The 22,104-nt window shown below is 41.8% G+C and overlaps 1 protein-coding gene across 4 annotated transcripts in view; it reads left to right on the top strand.

Moving 5' to 3' along the window:
* Window positions 1–22,104, top strand: part of LOC105493384 (rabphilin 3A) — a 334,145-nt gene that overhangs the window by 135,812 nt on the left and 176,229 nt on the right. For 3 of the 4 annotated variants that reach the window (XM_071071031.1, XM_071071033.1, XM_071071030.1), the window contains one exon: window positions 5,600–5,681. The exons of the other annotated variant lie outside the window; for it this stretch is intronic. The gene's annotated coding sequence lies outside the window, so the exon portion shown is untranslated. The remainder of the gene's footprint in view (window positions 1–5,599; window positions 5,682–22,104) is intronic. 4 annotated transcript variants of the gene reach the window in all.

The raw sequence follows: 22,104 nt of genomic DNA, 5'->3' as shown, positions 1-22,104 counted from the left end.
TTCTTATGTTTCAATCTAATAGAAACCACATAAATTATCCAGATATCTATTTTTAAATTGTTATTTTAAATATACAAAATATTCAGACATACAAAAAGGTATAAAGAATAACATAATGAACACCCATGTACTCACCATCCAGTTTAAGAACTAAGATGCTACTGAAGCAATCACAGCCCTGCCCCCAATCACATGTCCCTCATGCCCCCACCAGAGGTAGCCTGCATTCTGAGTTTGATGCTTATCAGTCCCCTACTTGTGTGTGTGTGTGTGTGTGTGTGTGTGTGTATGTATTTTGTTTGTTTTTTTGTTTTGTTTTGTTTTTGAGACAGAGTCTCGCTCTGTTGCCCTGACTGGAGTGCAGTGGTGTGATCATGGCTCACTGCAGCCTCAAACTCCTGGGCTCATGTGATCCTCCCATCTCAGCCTCCTGAGTAGCTGGGACTGTGCACCACCACACCCAGCTCACTTTTTCTTCTTCTTCTTTCTTCTTTCTCCTTACTTTTTTGTAGAGAAAGGGTTTCACCATGTTGCCCAGGCTGGTCTTGAACTCCTGAGCTCAAGGGATCCTCATGCCTTGGCCTCTCAAAGTGCTGGGATTATAGGCATGAGCCACCACGCCTGGCATGTATTTGTGTATATATATTTTGTGTGTGTGTGTGTGTGTATATATATATAACCTACTGTATATAGCCTATTGTATTGTCTTGAACATTCCTTTATTTAAATGATAAAGTATACTTATCCCTCTGCAACTAGCTTTTTTCACTCAATATCATGGTCGAGACTCATTCATGTTGATCTGTGTCCCTCTAGTTCAATGTTATTTTCAAAAACCAAGTAGCTGAAAGGATTTGTAGTAAAATCAACAGCGCATAGAAAAGAGAGCACATTTCTTTTTTACAATCTTTTCCCCAACCATCAAGCCAAGCTTGTTTCAGTCCATATTTTTGGAAAATATTTGTATTGAGAGAGATTACACAAGATTTGCAGGAAAAAAAAAGCAGCCTAACAATAAACAATGGAGCTGTGTTGCTGTTTTGAGACTCATGCTTTTGCCAGAGTAAGATAATTTCTTGGTACCAAGTCAGAAAAGAGTCCCACCAGCTGGCAGTGTCTGGCATATTGTGGATGTTCAATAAATATTTGTTCCGTGAATAAATTAAAGGGGGAGAGGCACCCAGTTTGAAAGGACTCAAGGGATGGTGTAAGTTAGGTGTGAGCTAAAATCAGTTTTGTTCTTTGTTTCGAATTAGCTATTGTTACAGGAGGGGAAGGAGGCTTGGATGAGAAATGAGAGAATTGAATTCATGAGACAAGGCAGCTGGCTTCAGGGGCTGAGACATGGGTTCAGATTCTGGCATTTATTAGGTGACCATCGCCAAGTTGCCTAATCTCACGGTGTGCCTCAGTTTCCCCATCTGTAAAATGGGTGTAATAAGAGGGTCTCCCTTCATGGGATAACATGAGGTCTATGGGTGGTTGGTACATGAAGTATTTGGCACAGGTTTTGGTCTCTAGTAAGTGCTCAGAAAATGTTATTAAGATTCTGTCCCAGTGTGTCTATCCCATGGGATTCAGAAGGCTGGACAGGACACGAGCAGCCTCCTAGGTATTGCAGACCCCTGGGAACAGCCATCCTTTAGGAAGGTGCCTGTATCTGGAAGTTGGATCATATAGTCACAGCAGTGCGTCTTGAGGCAGGGCTTTAAATGTCAAAGAAAATGGTTTAGGATGTGATTCATGAGACGAGGAGCTGATACACACAGGAAGATGTCAGAAGACATACAGGTTACTGTGAAGGACTCAGGGTGCATGCAGGAGCCAGGGTTCGCTCTAATCAAACAGAATCAGCTTGCACAGTCATCAGCATTAGTATGCCTATGCGAGAACAGAAGGGGCAAAGCCTTGTTTGCGTTTTGGGTCTAGGTCTCTGGGTTGTGCAGGACTGAAGGGAGAGCTATATTTGCATACTGCTGAATAAGAGGCATTTGATTGAGTTGCTTGTGAGAAAGTATAAAAGCCCAATTATGTTATTTTCAAGTACAGGATTTTCTCTTTCCATCTTTTCTGGGCAGTAAAAGGAGCTTTAAATTAATTCAGGGTAGATTCATAGGTTTTTTCTCATAGGGCACTTGGATTGATTGGAATCAATGGAGTGATTGTTGAGGGTTTAAGGCCACACTCAGGCTCTGCAGGAAAAGTGCTACAGTTGATTAGCAATGTCTGCCATAAGGAAAGGCTAGTAATGGAATGCATGCTGCGTATCAACCATCCACATATTCATTTAAAGTATAGCAGGTCTGTTTTTGCTTCTATACTTTGCTCACGTTTCTTTCTCTTTTTCTAAAATTACTTCCCTTTTCTTCTCTGCTGATCCAAATCCTTTTCCTGCATCTCCATCCAATTTAAGTTCCACCTCTTCCAGGAAGCCTTCTCTGATATATCTAATCCACACCGATTTCTCCTTACTCACAATTCTTAGTGTTTGTACTACGTAATGAATATTTTTTCTTTTTTTTTTTTATTATACTTTAAGTTCTAGGGTACATGTGCATAACGTGAAGGTTTGTTACATATGTATACTTGTGCTGAACAATGTAATGAATATTTATATTAACACAGTTTTTCCAAATCTCCATATGCTTTTACCACATGGATCTTCTGTCTGAATTTCAAGCATATGAGATAGGAGGTCAACACAAGATACAGGTCATAAAGACCTTGCTGATAAAACTGCATGTGGTAAAGAAGCCGGCCCAACCCACCAAAACCTGCCTTAGTAACTTTGAACCAGCTCTTCCCTCTACCTACACCTTTCTCCAGGTGTTCACTTGCCTAGCTCCTTCTCATCATTAACTCTCTACTGAAATGCCACTTCGTTGATAAGCACTCCCTAAAACCACTCCCTGTAACCCCCAGACCCTCTCTCTGTCCTATCACATTGTTCTATTTTCCTCAAGGTACTTACTGCTGCTTGACAACTTCTTATTGATTTGTTTGCTCATTTATGTATTGCCTTTTCCTCTACCCCTCTCCACTCAAATGTAAGCACCGTAAGAGCTGGGACTCTCACTGTTTTCTTCCTTATAATAATCCTAGCACCTACACCGGTGCCTAGCATTTAGAAGGTAACCAAATAATAGTTGAATCAATGAAGGTGTTAGGACATTATTTGCATTATGTCAAGACTTAAATTTGTATGTAACGATTAAACTTTTCTTGGCTGTAGATTTTTCTCTTCCCAACTACATGGTGCGCTCACAGCGAGCAGGGACCAGTCATACACCCCTTGGCATTCCAGAGCAGCTGTCATGGTGTTACTGGAAAGGGGTCCCAATCCGGACCCCAAGAGAGGGTTCTTGGATCTCTCCCAAGAAAGAATTCAGAGTAAGCCCATACAATAAAGTGAAAGCAAGTTTACTAAGAAAGTAATGGAATAAAAGAACAGTCCTGAGGGTTGCTGGTTGCCCATTTTTATGGTTATTTCTTGGTTATGTGCTAAACAAGGGGTGGATTATTCATGAGTTTTTCAGGAAAGGGGTGGGCAATTCCCAGAACTGAGGGTTCCTCCCATTTTCAGACCATGTAGGATAATTTCCTGATATTGCCACGGCATTTGTGAACTGTTATGGCACTGGTGGGAGTGTCTCTTAGCATGCTAATGCATTATAATTAGTGTATAATGAACAGTGAGGATGACCAGAGGTTACTTTTGTTGCCATCTTGGTTTTGGTAGGTTTTGGCCGGCTTCTTTACTGCATGCAGTTTTATCAGCAAGGTCTTTATGACCTATATCTTGTGCCGACCTCCTATCTTATCTTGTGACTTAGAATGCCTAACCTCCTGGGGATGCAGCCCAGTAGGTCTCAGCCTTATGTTACCCATCTTCTACACAAGATGGAGTCACTCTGGTTTGAATGCCTCTGACAATGGGGTACTCACTAAATATTATTGAACGACTGAATGAAGGAGCAGAACAGTATGTGCAGTGAGCATCCATTTGTATGAGTTAGTGTACTGGTTTGCCTGCTTTAACAGTGGCATTCAGAAAGATATAAATTCATTTCTTTCTCTCTCATGTAGTAGTCTCTAGATACAGGAGGATGGATGCCTCTGCTGTCTTCACGTATTGCTTCTGTCTCTGGGTTGAAGGCATTGGCTCTAGTTCTGGCTTTCTAGCCAGCAACACAAACATTCTGTTAAAGGCACAAGTTGGAAGGGCACCCCTCACTTTCACCTGTGTCTCATTGGCCACACCAAGTCACATGCCCACACCTAGCTGCAGTGGAGGCTGGGAGAGGTAGTCTCTGGCTAGGCAGCCATGTTTCCAGCTAAAACTTTGGATTATTACTGAATAGGGGAGGAAAGATGTTGGGGGACAATTAGCGGTCTCTGCCCTTAACAGTTCAATTTGATGAAAATTTATTATTTTTTCCTGTGCTAAGCATGACACTGGACACTCTGGTGAGCACAAGTACACATTGGGCATATTCCCTGTCCTGCAGAAATCTATAGCCTAGTGGACAAGACAAGCAAGTAACTCTAACTCTTGGAGCTTTGCCTGGAATAAGAGTTGATTAAATGAATAATAGTAAACATCAATCACTGTGGACTTACTACACTTGTGTTCTTCGTCCCATTTAACCCTTATGACGGCCTATAACGTAGCCCCATTTTCCAGATGAGGCTCACAGAAGCATTTTAAGATATTTTGGATTTGTGGATGGTATAATCAATTGAAGGGCTAATCTTAATTTGTTTAGTTTTAATTTCTAAATTTATAGATAGTAAAATTCACTCTTTACAGTACACAGTTCTATGAGTTTTGACAAATGCATACTGACATAACCACTACCTCAATCAAGATACAGAACCACCACCCCCATCCCAAATTCTCTCATGCTGCCCATTCTCTCACCCTCAGCCTCTGGCAACCATCGATCTGTTCTTCATTCTTACAGTTCTTCCTTTTCCAGAATGCCATACACATGAAATTTTGTAATATATATTAGGTTGGTGCAAAAGTAATTGCAGTTTTTGCCATTACTTTTCATTATATCTATTTTCTGTGTTATGTAAAATATATATGTAATATATATCCCTTTGAATCTGGTTTATTTCATTTAGCATGATGTATTTGAGATACATCAATGTTGTTGTGTATATTAGTAGCTCATTCTTTTTTATTGATCAATAGTATTCCATTGTGGTCTGTTTATTCATTCTCTGGTAGAGGAACACTTTGGTTGTTTCCAGTTTGGGGCAACTGTAAATAAAAAGTTATAAACATTTGTGTACTGATTTTGTGTTAATATAGGTTTTCATTTTTGGGGAGTAATACCAATGAATAGGATTGCGGGTATGCATGAGAAACATATGTTTAACTTTACCACAAATTGCCAAACTGTTTTCCATGGTGGGTGTACCATTTGTATTTCCCCCAGCAATGGATGAGGGTTCTAGTTGCTCCATGTCCTTGCTAGCTCTTGTCATTGTGTTGTTGCTGATCGTCACTTTAATAGGCATGTAGTACTGCTATCAATTTAGAAAGCATTTTGACCCTGCTTTGAAGCGTGGCTTTTCTTCTCTTCTCCAGGCAACATTCGTTCTACATAATTCAGCACCAGCTTAGATTCTTACTATTAAATTGAACCCTTTCCCCTCTGCTATCCACACAGGTAAGGGGAAGGGGGAATTTATTTTTCCTACTAACTGTGCTGGCTGGTGCAGTTCTTAGCTTTCCCAAGGAAGGAAAGACTTGGGAAATAAATTTATTCTAGCCCAGGGCTTGAGAAAGATCTGCCTTCAATTAGCCAGCAGTATATGTTGACCTATTGAAACCAAACCACTGTGACTCAGGTTGCATTAAGTTAAAAACATATTTAAATCCGTATTTGGATTATGAAAGCAAATGGAATAAATCAAGGGCTCCATGAATAAGTAATAATCTCATATTTTCTTAAAGGAAAAATGTAGAGAAGGAAAGAAAAATTTTCTTCCCAAGGAATCATGTCTAACGTCTATAACAATGATTCCCAGATGGGGGTTGGGGTGGGGGTGGGATGCAAATCAGAGCTGTCAAAATTACTTGTGGCGGGAGTATTTCATTGCACTTGCATATGCACTCTTTCTCCCCAGGAGGATTCTGACTCTTCCATAGGGGAGTGTGGGCCCTATCCTTCAGTTGAGAACTATTGCCATTGTGCATTGCTGAGGGGAGTAGATTATATGTACTGCATCTTGGGGCAGAAAGAAGGTGGAGACTCTTCTCTAACACTGTAATTCAATGTAGGGGTGGCAAAGAGAGCAACAGTATGGTAGTACATGTGACTCTCTCATTCCAACTTGACTCCATTGGTAATGGCTGCCTGTAGCCCTACATAGAGGAAGGTAGCAGCCTCTTCAGACTTAGAAGGAAAGAGAGCAGGAATTGATTGGTGATGTTTGCCATGGATACAAGCCAGATGATATGAACATCTGCGCCATGTATTTGTTGTCCTTGAAATAAGAATCTTCTGAAGATCTTTGGTTTCTTTCTTCTCACAGAATTTATGATTCACCTTAATGTTGGTAAGGCTTCATCTTGGAGATGGTGATAAATTTGTAATGCTCCATCCAGTGGTTCTCACCACCCAGGGGTCATTTGGCAATGTCATTTTTGGTTGTCACAAATGGAGGGGTGCTACTGGGATCTGGCAGGTAGAAGAAAGCTACTAAATATCCTACAATACACAGGGCATTCCCCTAAAACAAAAAATTGTCATCTTCAAATGCCAGTAGTGCTGAGGTTAAGAAACCTTTGCTCTATATCCTCCAGCGTTTCCTAGGATTATCTCCTAAATATATATCTTGGGATCTGACACTAGTAGAGAAATGGGGAAGTCAGACAGGAATGAGAAGGCATTCAGTAAAGGACCCATTATCAAACCATCCACCAGAGACTAATCCTGCAAGGAAACTCTGAGTCAATGTAGAATGCATACCTCAGTTGTCCCATCTGAGAGGTGAGGGAGCTGGGGTATTTATGCACCAGTTCCCCACGGTCATTACTTGAAGGCTGTTCCCAGATGGCATTTTGAGAGCACCATTTATTCCCCAACAATAGCATGCATTGTGCTATATGTAAGAGCTTGTCTAATGGTCTTCCCCAGTAGACTGAACACTGCATGAGGGCAGGGACCATATGTATCTTGCTTATCATCATAGCTCCAGCATGTAGCAGACATTCAATAAAGTTTTGTAGAACGAATAAATGACTAACAACTTCTCTGGGATAGGTTGACCTACATACAAGAATGGCATGCAATAAATTAGGGCAGTTGACTGATACATTTTGACTATGGGGTAAGAGGTTATAACAGAGAAGATGGGAGAAGTTGACCAATCTGTGTTCTTATGTTTGACTAAGGGATTGCCCACCTTGTCATACTGATAGAAGTCATGTTAGATACTGCTGCAGAACTTTGTATATGCTGAATCTCACCACTGCCTTGTTTTTCTATCTTTATTCATTAGTCTTCCTCCTCATGTATCATGTGCTTTCTTTTCTGAGTCGGTTTAACTTTGAGCCTATAGCTTTTTTTTCCTTCCTTCTCCTCATTGCACCAAAAGAGTCTGAAGAAAAAGACAAGTCAGAATTTCTGTCCCCACAACATATTTCAGGGTCATTCTGCACTCAGGTTGTTTTTGGAATCTCTTTGTTATGGCAGAGAAGCAGACTGAAGTTTGAGATTGACAATTGTCTCCTCTCCATGATTGGCAGGGAGGCCCTTGTGTGTGTGTGTGTGGGGTGTGTGCACACACACATGTGCTCATGCATCTATGCATGTTTATGTGTGTCTTTGGAGATTCCAGGAGGAACCAATTAAATCCTGCAAAGTTCAGTGTCAGCCTGAAACTTTTCATGTCAGGTAATCAAGCTAGGCGTCTGAACATAATGATGGATGGCATGGGGGCCAGTCAATACATCTTAGCCTATCAGATTGCAGCAGGCAGATGATATCTTCCATACGTTGGTGGCTATGTTCTGTAAATATTGGTAGCTCATGCTAAATTAAAAGAACAAGATTTTCCTTCCAGTTTTAATGAAGATTTTTGATAACCAGGATACAGTAAATTATGGTGTTTGTATCAGTTTGCTATTGCTGTGTAACAAACAACCTCCGAATCTCAGTGACGTGCAACAAATGTTTGGTTCTTGCTCGTAAGTTTACAAGTTGGCTGAAGTGATTCTCTTCTATGTGTCTCTTATCCTCTTCCTAGGACTAGCAGGCCACCCAAGCATGTTCTTTTCTTGGTACTGGCAAAATTTAAAGAAAGCAAGCCCAATTGTGCAAGCATATTCCAATCCTATACTTGTGTCATATATGCAGGTATCACATTGAGCAAGTCAGATCACATGGTTGAGCCTGAAGTCAAGAGGTAGGGAAGTACACTTGGTCTTTTGTGGGAGGAACTCAAAGTTACATGGCAAAGGGCATGGTTACAGGAAAGGATGAAGAATTGGGGCAATAGTTAAGTCTATCACAGTGTGTAGAGCTTGGGTTATGGCGTCAGAAAGACCTGGATTTAAACCTTTGCTCCTCCATTTACTGATTATGACTTGACCAAATGACTTAGCCTCTTTGAACTTTGGTTTCTCATCCATCTGACAATGGTTGTAATAATGGTATTCACACTCCAGTATTGTTGAGAGAGTTAAATGAAATGATGCATATAAGATATTTAGCATAGTTTCTGGCACACAGCAAGTGTTCAATAAATTTCAGCTAAAAACAAAGCTCTAAATAGTAGGATAAACTCCTCCAGGGGTGTGGATATGAACTAGACATCTACTCTTGACATTAGCCACCATGAAAATTACTCCTTCATTGCCCTTCCTGGAATTTCAGTGACCTGAAGGAGTTGGTGAATCTCCAAATATGCCAGTTTAGGTCACAAAAAATGATCTGAAAGGATCTGAGCCTTGGAAAGGGAAGAATGTTAAACTTTAAATTGATCAGCAGAAAAATATACAACAGCATTTACTCAGGATAGCAATATTTCAGGGAAGCAAACAGATGGAGGGCCAGATTGTGGATGTATCAGACTCCAAGGAATCTATTAGAAAGCATTAATGTACTTGTTATAGTTAAATATTTTAAATTTGTTGGGCTAACAATTATAAGCAAAATAATATCCCTTTATTAAAAAGATAAAGTAGCCTACAGTATTATAGAGCAGTAAGATTAGATAGTGGATTTTTTTTTTTTCTGGTTGTGATCTACCTTCTTTAGAAATTTCAACTCATTGGCAAGAGCTGCTAATCTCAGTAGTGCATACTTATTGGAACCCACCATAGCAATGGTAATTGCATTCGAGATACGGCCACATTAGATGTTGTAATCCCAAGTTACATATGACCCAATGAAATGAAAATGATAAGGCAGGTGGAAAGTGGAGCTTTTAATACTTCTTATCCAGAAGTTTATGTCTCCAATTTTCATGCATTTCCAAGTTCCATTAACAAAAGGAAAAAAACCTCTTATTAAGTAGACTTGAAATGGATTTTGAAAATAGCGGTGAAACTCCCTTTCCCCACACTCTTTTGAGATAAATCTATCTGCACCTATGGTAATCTGATGAATGGACTTTATAAAGGTGTATAGAATGTCAGGGCTGAAAGAGGTAGAGAAATTTTCCATCCCCCCCGCCCTCATTTACAGAGGAGAAGACTGTTTGCCCTGGAAATGGATTGAAGGCTGATTGGGAGAGCTTTTACTCATTAGGCTTGGATTTTTATGGCAAGCTTTCCTACCTCCCATCATGCCTCAGAGATCACATGAGAATCAGTTATTGGAATAGTTTCCTTTGGAAAGGAATGCATAGCTCTTCAGAGATGGTGTCCTGATCAGGTTCTGTAGGTAGGCATGAGACTAAATGGGCATGGGCCAAATACAAATTCTTATTCAGAAGTAAATAATTCTGGTTGTTAAAAGGTTATATAAGTAGATGGTTTAATAATGTAAAAAATATGATTTCTGGTATCTGTACATTCTAAGGAATGTTGTAGAATACTCTACTAGTTGCCTAAACTCCATATTCAGTCTACTTCTTCATCAGTAATAGAATCCTATGTTGTTGGTGGGCATCAATATGCCCAGCTGAAAATTTTATTTTCCAACTTCACTTGTGGACACGAGTGGCCAGTGAAATGTAAGTAGAAGTATTGTTGGTGATGCCAGGAAATTTCTTTAAGGGAGGCTGGGCCAAATGGGAGATAAGAACCCTTTGGCCATTTCCTTTTCTTCAGTTCTTCCTTCTTGAAATGTAGATGTTGTGGTTGGGGCTGCAGCAGCTATGTTGTCAACATGAAGCAGTCTTGAAGATGAAAGCCACATGTTAGAGTTGGCAGAGAAGAAGGCTAGAAACAGCCTGGGTTGCTGGTGACTCTGTGGGGCTGCCATAGCAGCCTGGTACTTTCTACCTCTGGACTCACTTTATACAAGATGCAAAATAAGCTTTATATTGTTTGAGTATTATTTTGGTACTGTTAATGTGCTGCTAAATTGAACCTTAACTGATATCAGTGTCAAGGAGACACATTTATTAGACACCAAGAGAAGAACTATGAGGATCAGTAGGGAAAAGGGGGACACAGAGGAAAAATAATAACTTCACAATTTGCCAAAATTGTTCATCTAGCTCATTTCTCTGATCTGGTCTGATGACGTTGGTATGTATATACAGTTGGCCCTTGAGCAGTGTGGGGATTAGGGGAATGGACAACTCCCTCCCTCTGTATAGCCAAAATTGTATATAACTTTTGGTTCCCTCAAAACTTAACTACTAATAGCCTACTGTTGACCAGAAGCCTTACTGATGACATAGTCAGCTGACACATATTTTGTATGTGATATGTATTATATACTGTAGTCTTACAATAAAGTAAGCTAGAGAAAAGAAAATGTAATTAAGAAAACCGTAAGGAAGATAAAATACTTTTCTAATACTATACTGTATTGATCTATACTGTAAGTTTACATAGTCTGTTTACAAGATGAATCATCTGTCTGAAATGGTGGGCAACTGCAGCTGCAGACCTCAATCTAAGATACATATTCTACAACTCGACTTTTTCTTGTAATGCCATGACCTTTCTCTGCTTCTTGGGAGCACTTCCAACATCGCTAATGGCATTTTGTATGGGTCCCATGGAGTTATTCAAGGTTTATGGTATGGCACCAAACATGATGAAAAATCCACGAGAACCGCTAGAGATCAATTTTTACTGTGATACGCAATTTACTGGAGAGATATACTGTTCACTTGGAGATGATTATTGTCACATGGCGTTTTAGGTAGATACTCTCAACACTTGAGCTCACTGAAATAGCAATAGAAGGTGGCTACAAAAGTATTACAGTCAGTATGGACGACAGTAAATGTTATGCAGTTATGGTTTAATATTGCATCTTTACATTTCTCTCAACTGCCAGTGGTGCCATGTATGCATTGTAAGTATTTGTGTGCAGAAGTTTTAGTAAGTTCTAAATTTGTATAACAGATTTATGTATATTTTATGGTAACAAATGATAAAATACTCAAGTATCTATATATATTTTATGCATTCATGACATACTTAACTTTTTCTTAAATTTTTTTGATTTTTTGATTTTTTGATTTTATTTTGGAGACAGGGTCTACCTAGCTCTGTCATCCAGGCTGTGCAGTGGTGCGATCATGGCTCACTGGAGCCTCAACCTCCCGGGCTCAAGTGATCCTCCTGCCTCAGCCTCCTGAGGAGCTGGGACCACAGGCACATGCCACCATGCCTGGCTAAGTAAAAATAATTTTTTTCGTTTGGTAAAGACGGGGTCTCATTAAGTTGCCTGGGCTGGTCTTGAACTTCTGGGCTCAAGCAATCTTCCTGCCCCAGCCTACCAAAGTGCTGGACTTACAGGCATGAGCCAGTGTGGCTGGTCAATTTTTAAAATATTTTTCGGCAGTTTATCTTCAAGTTTATTCAAATAGTTGCAGATCTCCAAAAATTTTTCCAATATATTTATTGAAAAAAAGTCATATAAATGAAACTGCACAGTTCAAACCCATGTTGTTCAAGAGTCAACTGTATATATATTGCTGTTCCTACTTTACAGATGAGAAAACAGGCTCAGTGATATAAAACGCTTGCTTATAGGTTTATAGTCACCAACCAGGTTATTGTTGTTCATCACTGTGTTCTCAGTGCCTAGCACAGTGCCTGGCACATAGCAAGTAAGCAATACATATGCTTTGATGAGGCTGGGCACGGTAGCTCATGCCTGAAATCCCAGCACTTTGGGAGGCCGAGCTGGGTGGATCTCTTGAGCTCAGGAGTTCAAGACCAGCCTGGCCAATATGGTGAAACCCCATCTCTACTAAAAATACAAAAATTAGCCAGGCATGGTGATGTGCGACTGTAGTCCCAGCTACTTGGGAGGCTGAGGCAGGAGAATCGTCTGAACTGGGAGGTGGAGGTTGCAATGAGCCAAGATTGTGCCACTGCACTCCAGCCTTGGTGACAGAACAAGACTCTGTCTTAAAAAAAAAATTGGCTCATGCCTGTAATCCCAACACTTTGGGAGGCCGAGGTGAGAAGATCACCTGAAGTTAGGAGTTCAAGACCAGCCTGGCCAACGTGGTGAAACCCCGTCTCCACTAAAAATACAAAAATGAGCCAGGTGTGGCATACGCCTGTAATCCTAGCTACTTGGGAGGCTGAGGCAGGAGAATTGCTTGAACCCGAGAGGTAGAGGTTGCAGTGAACTGAGATTGTGCCACTGCACTCCAGCCTAGGTGACAGAGCAAGACTTTGTCTCAGAAAAAAGAAAAAAAAAAAAGAAAAAAATACGTTTTAATGAATAAATGCATCTTCTGCTTTTGAGGAGGCACTTTCCCCACGACCTCATTGTGCCACCTCCCTGACTTCTTGAGAAAGTGGTGGCGAAGGGGGGAAGAAGGGAGAAAGGAGAGGAGCGTTTGTGATGCCAAGTGTGAAGAAGGCCCCCATCAGCTTTCGTGGAGCCAGAGCCATTGTTGCTTGAGACAGTGTGAATCGTGGTAGACACCAGTTGTTTTGCTCCTTGCATCTTTTCATCTTTGCTCTAGTAACAACTCCTTGATTAGCTGCTTGGGGGTGCTTCAGGTGACGTCAGCTCTGTCCTCTACTCAGGAGTGGGAAATAAATTTAGTGTGACCAATCAGAGGTTTGTGTTCTTATGGCCACAGTGATTGGTTCAGGGATAGACCTGTGATCAAATTGGAGCTACCTGCAATGTGATGACTTTAAAATTATTTTAAAATTTTGATATATTTAGGGAAGACGAACGTAGATTTTTTTTTTTTTTTTTTTTTTTTTTTTTTTTTTTTTTTTTTTTTGAGGCAGAGTCTTGCTCTGTCGCTCAGGCTGGAGTGCAGTGGCGCGAGCTCGGCTCACTGCAAGCTTCGCCTCCCGGGTTCACGCCATTCTCCTGCCTCAGACTCCCCAGTAGCTGGGACTACAGGAACCCACGACTACGCCTGGCTAATTTTTTTGTATATTTAGTAGAGACGGGGTTTCACTGTGTTAGCCAGGATGGTCTCGATCTCCTAAGCTCATGATCCACCCACCTCGGCCTCCCAAAGTGCTGGGATTGCAGGCGTGAGCCACCGTGCTCAGCCTTTTTTTTGGGGGTGGGGTTGGAGTCTTACTCTGTTTCCCAGGCTGGAGTGCAGTGGCATAGTCTCGGCTCATTGCAACCTCCACCTCCCTGGTTCAAGTGGTTCTCCTGCCTCAGGCTCCTGAGTAGCTGGGATTACAGGTGCGTGCCACCACACTGGCTAATTTTTGTATTTTTAGTAGAGACAAGGTTTTGCCATGTTGGCCAGGCTGGTCTTGAACTCCTGACCTCAGGTGATCTGTCTGCTTCAGCCTCCCAAAGTGCTGAGATTACATGCATGAAGGTGTGATTTCTTACATGCATATATTACGTGGTGGTGAAGTCTGGGCTTTGAGTGTACCCAGCACCCAAATAGTGAATACTGTATTCACCCCTCTCTAATGATTCTTGAAATATACCTTTATTATGAAAATTTGTAAACCAGCAGAAAGCAGAAATAATACTAAAGGGAACCCCCAAACACCCGTCACCCAGATTCAATAATTATAAAAGTTTGGCCACACTTACTTCATTTTTTCCCCTTATTTCTCTTATTCCTAAGATTTCTTAAAGCAAACCCAGATATTTGCCATTTTATCCCAAAGTATTGTAGTTTGCATCTCTAAAATATAAAGGCATTTTCTGGCTGGGTGCAGCAGTGGCTCACGCCTGTAATCCTAGCACTTTGGGAGTCTGAGGCAGGCAGATCACCTGAGGTCAGGAGTTCGAGACGAGCCTGGCCAACATGGTGAAACCCTGTCTCTACTAAATTTATAAAAATTAGCTGAGTGTGGTGGTGCATGCCTGTAATCCCAGCTACTTGGGAGGCTGAGGCAGGAGAATCACTTGAACCTGGGAGGCAGAGTTTGCAGTGAGCCAAGATTGCACCACTGCACTCTAGAAGGGGCAACAGAGCCAGACTCCATCTCCGATAAATAAATAAATAAAATAAAATAAAAAAGAAATGAGAACTGAGCCTTTCTCAGGTAAGGTGACAAATCTAGAAAGAAATCAGTGTTCACCCATTATCTTCACTCTTGGCTCCCTGAGCAGAATTTTAGACCCTAGTATCAAATTAGACAATTTTAGTATCGAAGAGACATATTGAACAGGTGTTGTGTTTTATCAATCCACGTGTTGGGATCACAGGTGGCACATGCCTGTAATCTCAGCTACCTGGGAGGCTGAGGCAGGAGAATTGCTGGAACCTGGGAGGTGGAATCTGCAGTGAGCTGAGATTGCGCTACTGCCCTCCAGCCTGGGCAATGGAGCAAGACTCCGTCTCAAAAAAAAAAAAAATTATATATATATATATATATATATATAGGCATTTTCTAACATGACCACTACCATGAGACTTTTGCTGAAACTACAGAATGATAGGTGTTTCTTTCTCATGGAAAGAAACTTAAACTTGGAGGGATAGAACCCTGAAAATACTGGAAGCATTGCATGGAGTCAAAGAATAAAATCAAGTAGTGAAGTCAGTCTAGGGATTAGAAAGAAAAGAATCTTGATGATATACTTTGTGTTCCTAGGTTAAACCTTGCCTGAAGACCACATTAGTAACTTAAATGAAACCACGCAGTGTCTATTTTACTTAACCCAGTTTGAGCAAGGTTCTTTTGTTCATAATCAAAATCTTCACTGATTTAGAAACCACTAACTTTTCTCCTGGGATGACAGTTTCTTCCCCTACAATAGTTTATCTTGAAGCCCAGCCTCACCCCAATAGTCCAATATATAAAAACTCATGAATATGTAAAGTAGACCTACGGAAGAAGAGGAAAACCAAATTACTCCAGAAAGGCACCAGTTTTCTCCTTTACACTCATGTTCAAGGGGGAAAACTTGATGTGGGTTTACATTCAAATGCTAGTAAGATCCTTTCAAGGGTGGGGTGCTGTGTGTGGATTTTTACTCTATTCAAGAAACACAACTTTCCTTCTATGCTGGAAACAAAAGGTGGGGAAGTGGCAAACCATGGTAGCATGACAATTTATCACCAGTTTCCTTCTGTGTTCCCAAACCATTAGACTTGTGGAAGACCCTGCCCCAGATTTGTGGGGTAGAGTTGGCAGATCCCAGCTTTAATTTCTCTTTCCTGTTTTCATAGCATCTTGAAATCCTTTTTAAGCTTCTATTTTTTTTTCCAATTCGTTCTTTGGCAGGAGGAACATAACCCTTATAATCATGGACGGGTATCAGATGAACACATTTTGCATGCAAAAATGTTTTGTGTGTGTTTATATAAGCATTTTTCTGGCTGTCATAGCTTTCAATATGAAACCAAAATGTTCTCAGAACCATAAAGACTTAAGACTCAATGCCTTCTAGGTGGTTATTAAGTATTAGACTATAATATTTAACCTTAAAAGAATTTACTACCCACCTTGGATGTGGCAGTGTTACTGACAAAGCCAGTCCCCCAAAAGATGGGGTCTTTCCTTGTTTGGTGTCATACACCAAACAAAGCAAATACACAAAACTGAAAGTGCGTGTCAAGCAGTGCTGACTATTCAATGGCTATGGAGTTGAGAAGCAGGAGCATGGCTCACAAACCAACTTCTTAACAGGTAAGGGTGAGGGGGTTAAAATATACCATTTCTCTGATGAAGGGTTTGAACACTAAAAGCAAGGGGAGGAATATTCATGTCTTTTCTGGAAGTGGGCAGGGAACTTCCCAGAACCAAAGCGCTGCCTTCCTTTCTGTCTTTTTATGACTTCTGATCATTGTCATAGTGATTGTCAACTGTCATGGTGCTAGCGGGAGTGTCACTTAGCATGGAAATGAGATGATAATGGAGCCTGAGATCTTTTTGAAGTCATTTGGTCAGCAATTTTGGCTCTAACCAGTCTTAGTTGGTCTGATTACAAAGGGAACTTTTTCTTTTTTTTGAGACAGGGTTTTGCTGTGTCACCCAGGCTGGAGTGTGGTGACACAATCATGGCTCACTGCAGCCTTGACCTCCTAGGTTCAGGTTCCCTCCCATTTGGTGGCACACAACTGCTGACCCAGCTACGGGACTGAAATCCTCCTATCTCGGTCCCCTAGTTGAGTCTACAGGTATGTGTGTCACCAAACTTGGCTATTTTTTGCATTTTTTGGTAGAGATGGGGTTTCACCATGTTGCACAGGCTGGTCTTAAACTCCTGGGCTCAAGCAATCCACCTGCCTTGGCCTCCCAAAGTGCTGGGATTACAGGTGTGAGCCACTGCACTCGGCATACAAAGGGAATTTTTTTTTTTTTTTTTTTTTTTAAATCTCAGGTGTCTTGTTTCTTAAGGATAAGCAGAGTTAGGACATGGTAGAAATTCAACTATATCACATAGGCGTCACACTGGGTAATAAGAGGAATCCACTAAGTCATAAGTATTGACTAGTTGCTTTAATAGAGTGGAGGACAGTGAACTGCTAAGCTTGATACATAATTTGTAATCCAGCTAGCTGCAGTTTTACCCATACCACTGGCTTAAAACCACTGGCTTACCCATACCCTTTGGCCTTGCTTTCCATTGTGATTCTGCTACTCACGTCCTGCATGGACATGGACATGGGCGTTATTTAGCCTTTCTGTGTGTTATATGTTGAATTATTTCCCCAGCCCCGCCAAATTCATAGGCTCAAGTCCTAACCCCTAATGCCTCAGAGTGTGTCCTTACTTGGAAATAGTGTTGCAGATATAGTTCATTCCGAAGAGGTTATAGCTGGAGTATGATGGGCCCCTAATCCAATATGACTGGTGTCCTTATAAAAAAGGGAAAAATTGGACATGTACACACACACACACACACACACACACACACACACACACACAGAACACCATGTGAACATGAAGGCAGAGATTAGGGTGATACAGCAGAAACTAAGGAATGCCAGTGATTTCTGGCAATCACCAGAAGCCAGCAGGGAAGGATGGAACAGATCCTTCCCTTACAGCTCTCAGAAGGAAGCAACCTGGCCGACACCTTGATCTTGGAATTCTAGCTTCCGATTGTGAGACAATGCATTTCTGTTGTGTAAGCCCCCCAGCCTGTGGTAGGGTGATCCTGCAGCCCGAGGAGACCAATGCACTGGTTGAGGTCAACATGGAGAGGCACCATCAGACTTGCTGTCCAACTGCAGGGAGTGCACTTGACCGAAGGTCTCCAGCTGTCAGCTCCCTCAGGGGTAGCCTCAGCTGCAGAAAGCCACTTGTCCAACGTCATGCCTTTCTCTGGGAAGTCAGTCTCTGCATCTGAGCCAGGTAGGGGTATGGTATAAAGGCTTGGCCGTGTCAGCTCAATGCAGGAAAACTTCCAGGGACCGTATTTGCTCCAGAGCTTCCCATGGGGTTGGCCGAGGCTGTGCAAGGCCAGTGCTTCCAACATCTCTCTCCACCCAGTCCTGCTTCCTCCTTGTTCCTTTTATAAGTGTCGATCCCTAGGAAACAGTTTGCACCCCAAACTCTATTTCAGTGCCTGCTTTTGAAGATCCCCAAGTAGTGACATGGGGCTTTAACTTTCTCATCCATAACCCGTGAAAATACCTGGCCAAGACCTTCACATTTTGTGGGCAGTTAACCAACGTGAATGGAAGCAGGCTCTCTGGCCATTTCCGTCCCTATGCCACTGAAGAAGGAAACAAGAGCCATTGAAAGAGCTTCTGATGCCACGGAGCAAAGAACATCCCAGGAAATGAGGCCAGCCCTGGCCATTGTTCCAGGGCTGGCTTACAGGGCACACTGGAGGCTCAGATCTCTGCCATTTACCAGCTTTTGTAGGCTGCTACAGCCTCCCTGGTGACTGACTGAACAGAAAGGGGGACACTGCACTGCTATGAAATTCTCTGCAATTTCCTATAAGAAAATAGCTGAGCCGTGTTCCAGAGGGATCCTCTCTAGGAGCTCTGTGTTAGAGTTGGCTGTGTGTTGAGATGCTAAATATTGTGGATAGGAGGAGAATGAAGTGTTTTACAGTATGAAAGGTGGGAAGTTCTAAGTTCTATAGTTCATTTCATTTTATGGTGTGTGCGTGTGTGAATCAGAGAAAGAGAGAGAGGGAGAAAGAGAGGCAGGAGAAAGAGGGAGAGAAGAATAAGTCAATGAATACATGTATAAGTTTCTATTCTCTGTCTTTTTGAAGATTCAATATGTGGTATGTTAGGCAGTCCAAAAGTGACAATCATTTTATATATCCTTCAATGCATGCTAATAAATGCCAATCCACAAAATATATGACCTGTTATGCAGCTTTTGAGCCTCGATAAATGTCCAGCTCTCTATTTCTATTAAATTTAGAGGAAATGCCTGTCTTCTAAAAGCTTAATCACCTGTGAATGCCTTTGGGAGACTTCGTAACAAATGGCAAATCAGAATAAGGTTTCTTAATTTCCTTTATTCCAATCTGCTCTGTTGAAGAGACCCTCAACAGCCTCCTGGGTTTTTCCTGGCCTGTGCAGTTTGTGCCATCTTGCCCTTCCTCTCACTTCTAATTTAGCAGTTTCAGATACTAGTATCATGTCAAACCCATTTGGGGGATTTCTCCCTTGATGGCTTTCTAATTAAATCTTCTACAAAAATGACATTTGATTATGGAGACAGGTGTTTTGTTTTTCTTTTTTGGCCCCAAAGACAGCAAATATTTCAATCAAATTGGTTCAGTCCTTATACATTTTTCTCTCTCTTTCTCTTGCCCAGTGAGATGCCCCGCTTCCCCCAAAAATCCATAAAGAAGCTACGTAAATTGTGTGTTTTCTTGATTCTTTTAACAGGCTTTCAGTGGGCTGGGAAGTCTCGGGCTCATTTCTCAGGTTCCAGCTTCGATCAGATAACTATGTTTGATTAAACATCCTTTTAAACTCATTATCAGCTCAGCAATGACTTCTTTCAAAATGACCTTTCTGGCGATCTAATCGCAAACAAGCGTTTCTGGAAGCATGAACTTTAGAGTTCTCTGATTGGTGTTCTTGGTTCGTGCTGGATCCCGTGGAGGCTCCTCAGAGTGATGCCCAAGGGAAAAGCTGGGTTCTGGGGTGTCAGGCAGCTCTCTATTACCTTGGCTACTTCTGAGAGCTGGACTCAGTTTAGAGACTCCATTTGGAGGTGGAGGATGGAAACACTCATTTCCAAAGATTTAGAATCTTAGGCTTTGAAGTCCAGCACACTTGGGCTGGCATCCCCACTCTCCATTTGCTAGCCATGTGATCTTTTGGGCCTCTTATTTCTTACCTGTAACATGGGATTAATAATTCCTACCTTCTAGGACTGTAGTGAGAATTTGATGAGTCCATGCATGTGAATGCTCTGGGCACCCTCGTTAATGCAGCCTGGGTTCCCCAAGAAATGGCTTTGTGGGGAGATGAGCATGCAGGATGTTTAATAAAGAGAGCTCTTGGGATCCAACCCAGTGGGAAGGAGATGAAGGGAGCAGAATAAGGTAGTGGGAGACATTGAGCTGCAATGGCAGTCCAGTCATTGCTTCAGCTGACCCCACAGAGCGCCCTGGAGCTAGAATGGCCCTCGAGAGGTGTCCTGAGTTGGTTCAAGATGGTTAGGTCTGTATACTCAGCGTCCGTTGAGTACCTGGGAGGTGTGTGGCTTTGGGTAAGGTGGCTCTGCAGTTGACGTAGTGTGCTCTTCCATGAAGGTGGATCTAGAGTGTGTAACTGCAACCATCAAAACCCTCAGTAGATGTTGGCTATTGCTGTCATTAAGAAGATTAAAAGGAAATTGGACTTTGGGAATGTTTTTCTCTTCTGTAAGATGCAGACTACTGTCTGATTTCAATATTGCATTACAGTTATCAATTTAGTCATTCATTTCACAAATATGCCTCAAGCTGCTCCTGCAATGAGCTGGGCACCGTGCTAGGCTCTGAGACACCTCCCCTGGCACTCAAGCGTCTCATGTTTGAGATAAGAACCTCATGCTCTGCAAGTTTCAAGCATGAGCCTGTGCTACAGACACGGAAACAAGCTCCAAATGCACCTGCACAGATTTGCACACACACACCTGCATACATATCTACACATACACACAACTGAACACATACTTTCACACACCTGCACAAACACCCACACACACTCCTGTGCATATACACCCATACTGGCACACACATATCTGCACACACATACTCACACCAGCATCATACACACATACAACATTAAGAGTTGGTTGTGGGGTGTGTTAGGCCTTCTTGGAAGCAGACACAGAGTTAGGGGTGCAAGAGGCTTACTGGGGGTTAATGCCTGTGAAAGATAAAGGGGTTGAAGCAGGAGTGTGCAGGGGAAGCCTTCAGCTCATGATGCAGGCTTGAAGTCTTGGCCCACCCAACAGGGAGCTCCCATCAAAAGACAGCAATGAAGAAGCCTCAAATTGGGCAGAAGTGACAAGGTCTTAGTACCCCTGCCATGCGCAGTCATTGTCTGGGGCTACCTGAAAAGAAGGTGGTCTTGGCTCAAATGCTGCAGCAGATCCTGAAGGTTCTCTTTGCAATGGAAGGAAATTCTTTTCTAAAGGAAGATAGAAGCAGCACTTCTCTGCGGCTGCCACGTGAGGATTAAAGACAAGCGGATGTGCAAACAAGAACCCAGCACAGAGTGGACACGGCAGATGCAGGGAAGGATCTGTATGACTTTTCATTCCCTTCTACCTTTTTCTCATGTAGTTTCATAATTTCTAGCAAAGAATAGGAGAGTGTAGAAGGTCATGCAGTTTTAGGTGGCTCTGGTAACAATAATATTATTACTATATTAATCTATTGAACGTTTATTAAGTGCCAACCACTGTACTAAGCAATTCACATCTGTGGTCTCTACACAGCTCTTTGAATTAGATACCTTATTATTCCCATTATACAAATGAAGAAAACAAGGTCCAAAGGGGGAAGTCACTTGCCCAAATACAGTCATGAGCTGCATAACGATGTTTTGGTCAATGATGGACCTCATATATGATGGTGGTACCATAAAATTGTACTACCATATTTTTAGTGTACCTTTTCTATGCTTAGATAAGTTTAGACACACAATTGCTTACCATTGTGTTACAATTGCCTACAGTGTTCAGTACAATAACATGCTGTACAGGTTTATAGCCTGAAAGCAATAGGCTCTACCCTATAGCCTAAGTGTGTAGTAGGCTATACCTCTAAGTTTGTGTGAATACACTCTATGATGTTTGCACAATGACCAAATTGCCTAAGAGTACATTTCTCGGAACACATCCCCATCATTACAGGACTATACATGGTGAATATCAGTCCAAGTGTTACTGGAAAGGGGTCCTGATCCAGACCCCAAGAGAGGGTTCTTGGACCTTGCTTAAGAAACAATTAAGGGTGAGTCCATAAAGTGAAAGCAAGTTTATTAAGAAAGTAAAGGGGTAAAGAATGGCTACTCTATAGGCGGAGCAGTAGCTTGGGCTGCTGGACTAAGGATATTTACTTCTTGATCATATGCTAA

Source organism: Macaca nemestrina, chromosome 10, assembly GCF_043159975.1.
Source record: "Macaca nemestrina isolate mMacNem1 chromosome 10, mMacNem.hap1, whole genome shotgun sequence".
NCBI lineage: Eukaryota > Metazoa > Chordata > Mammalia > Primates > Cercopithecidae > Macaca > Macaca nemestrina.
Note: the sequence above shows the minus strand (reverse complement) of the source record. Positions and strands in the feature narration are given on the sequence as shown.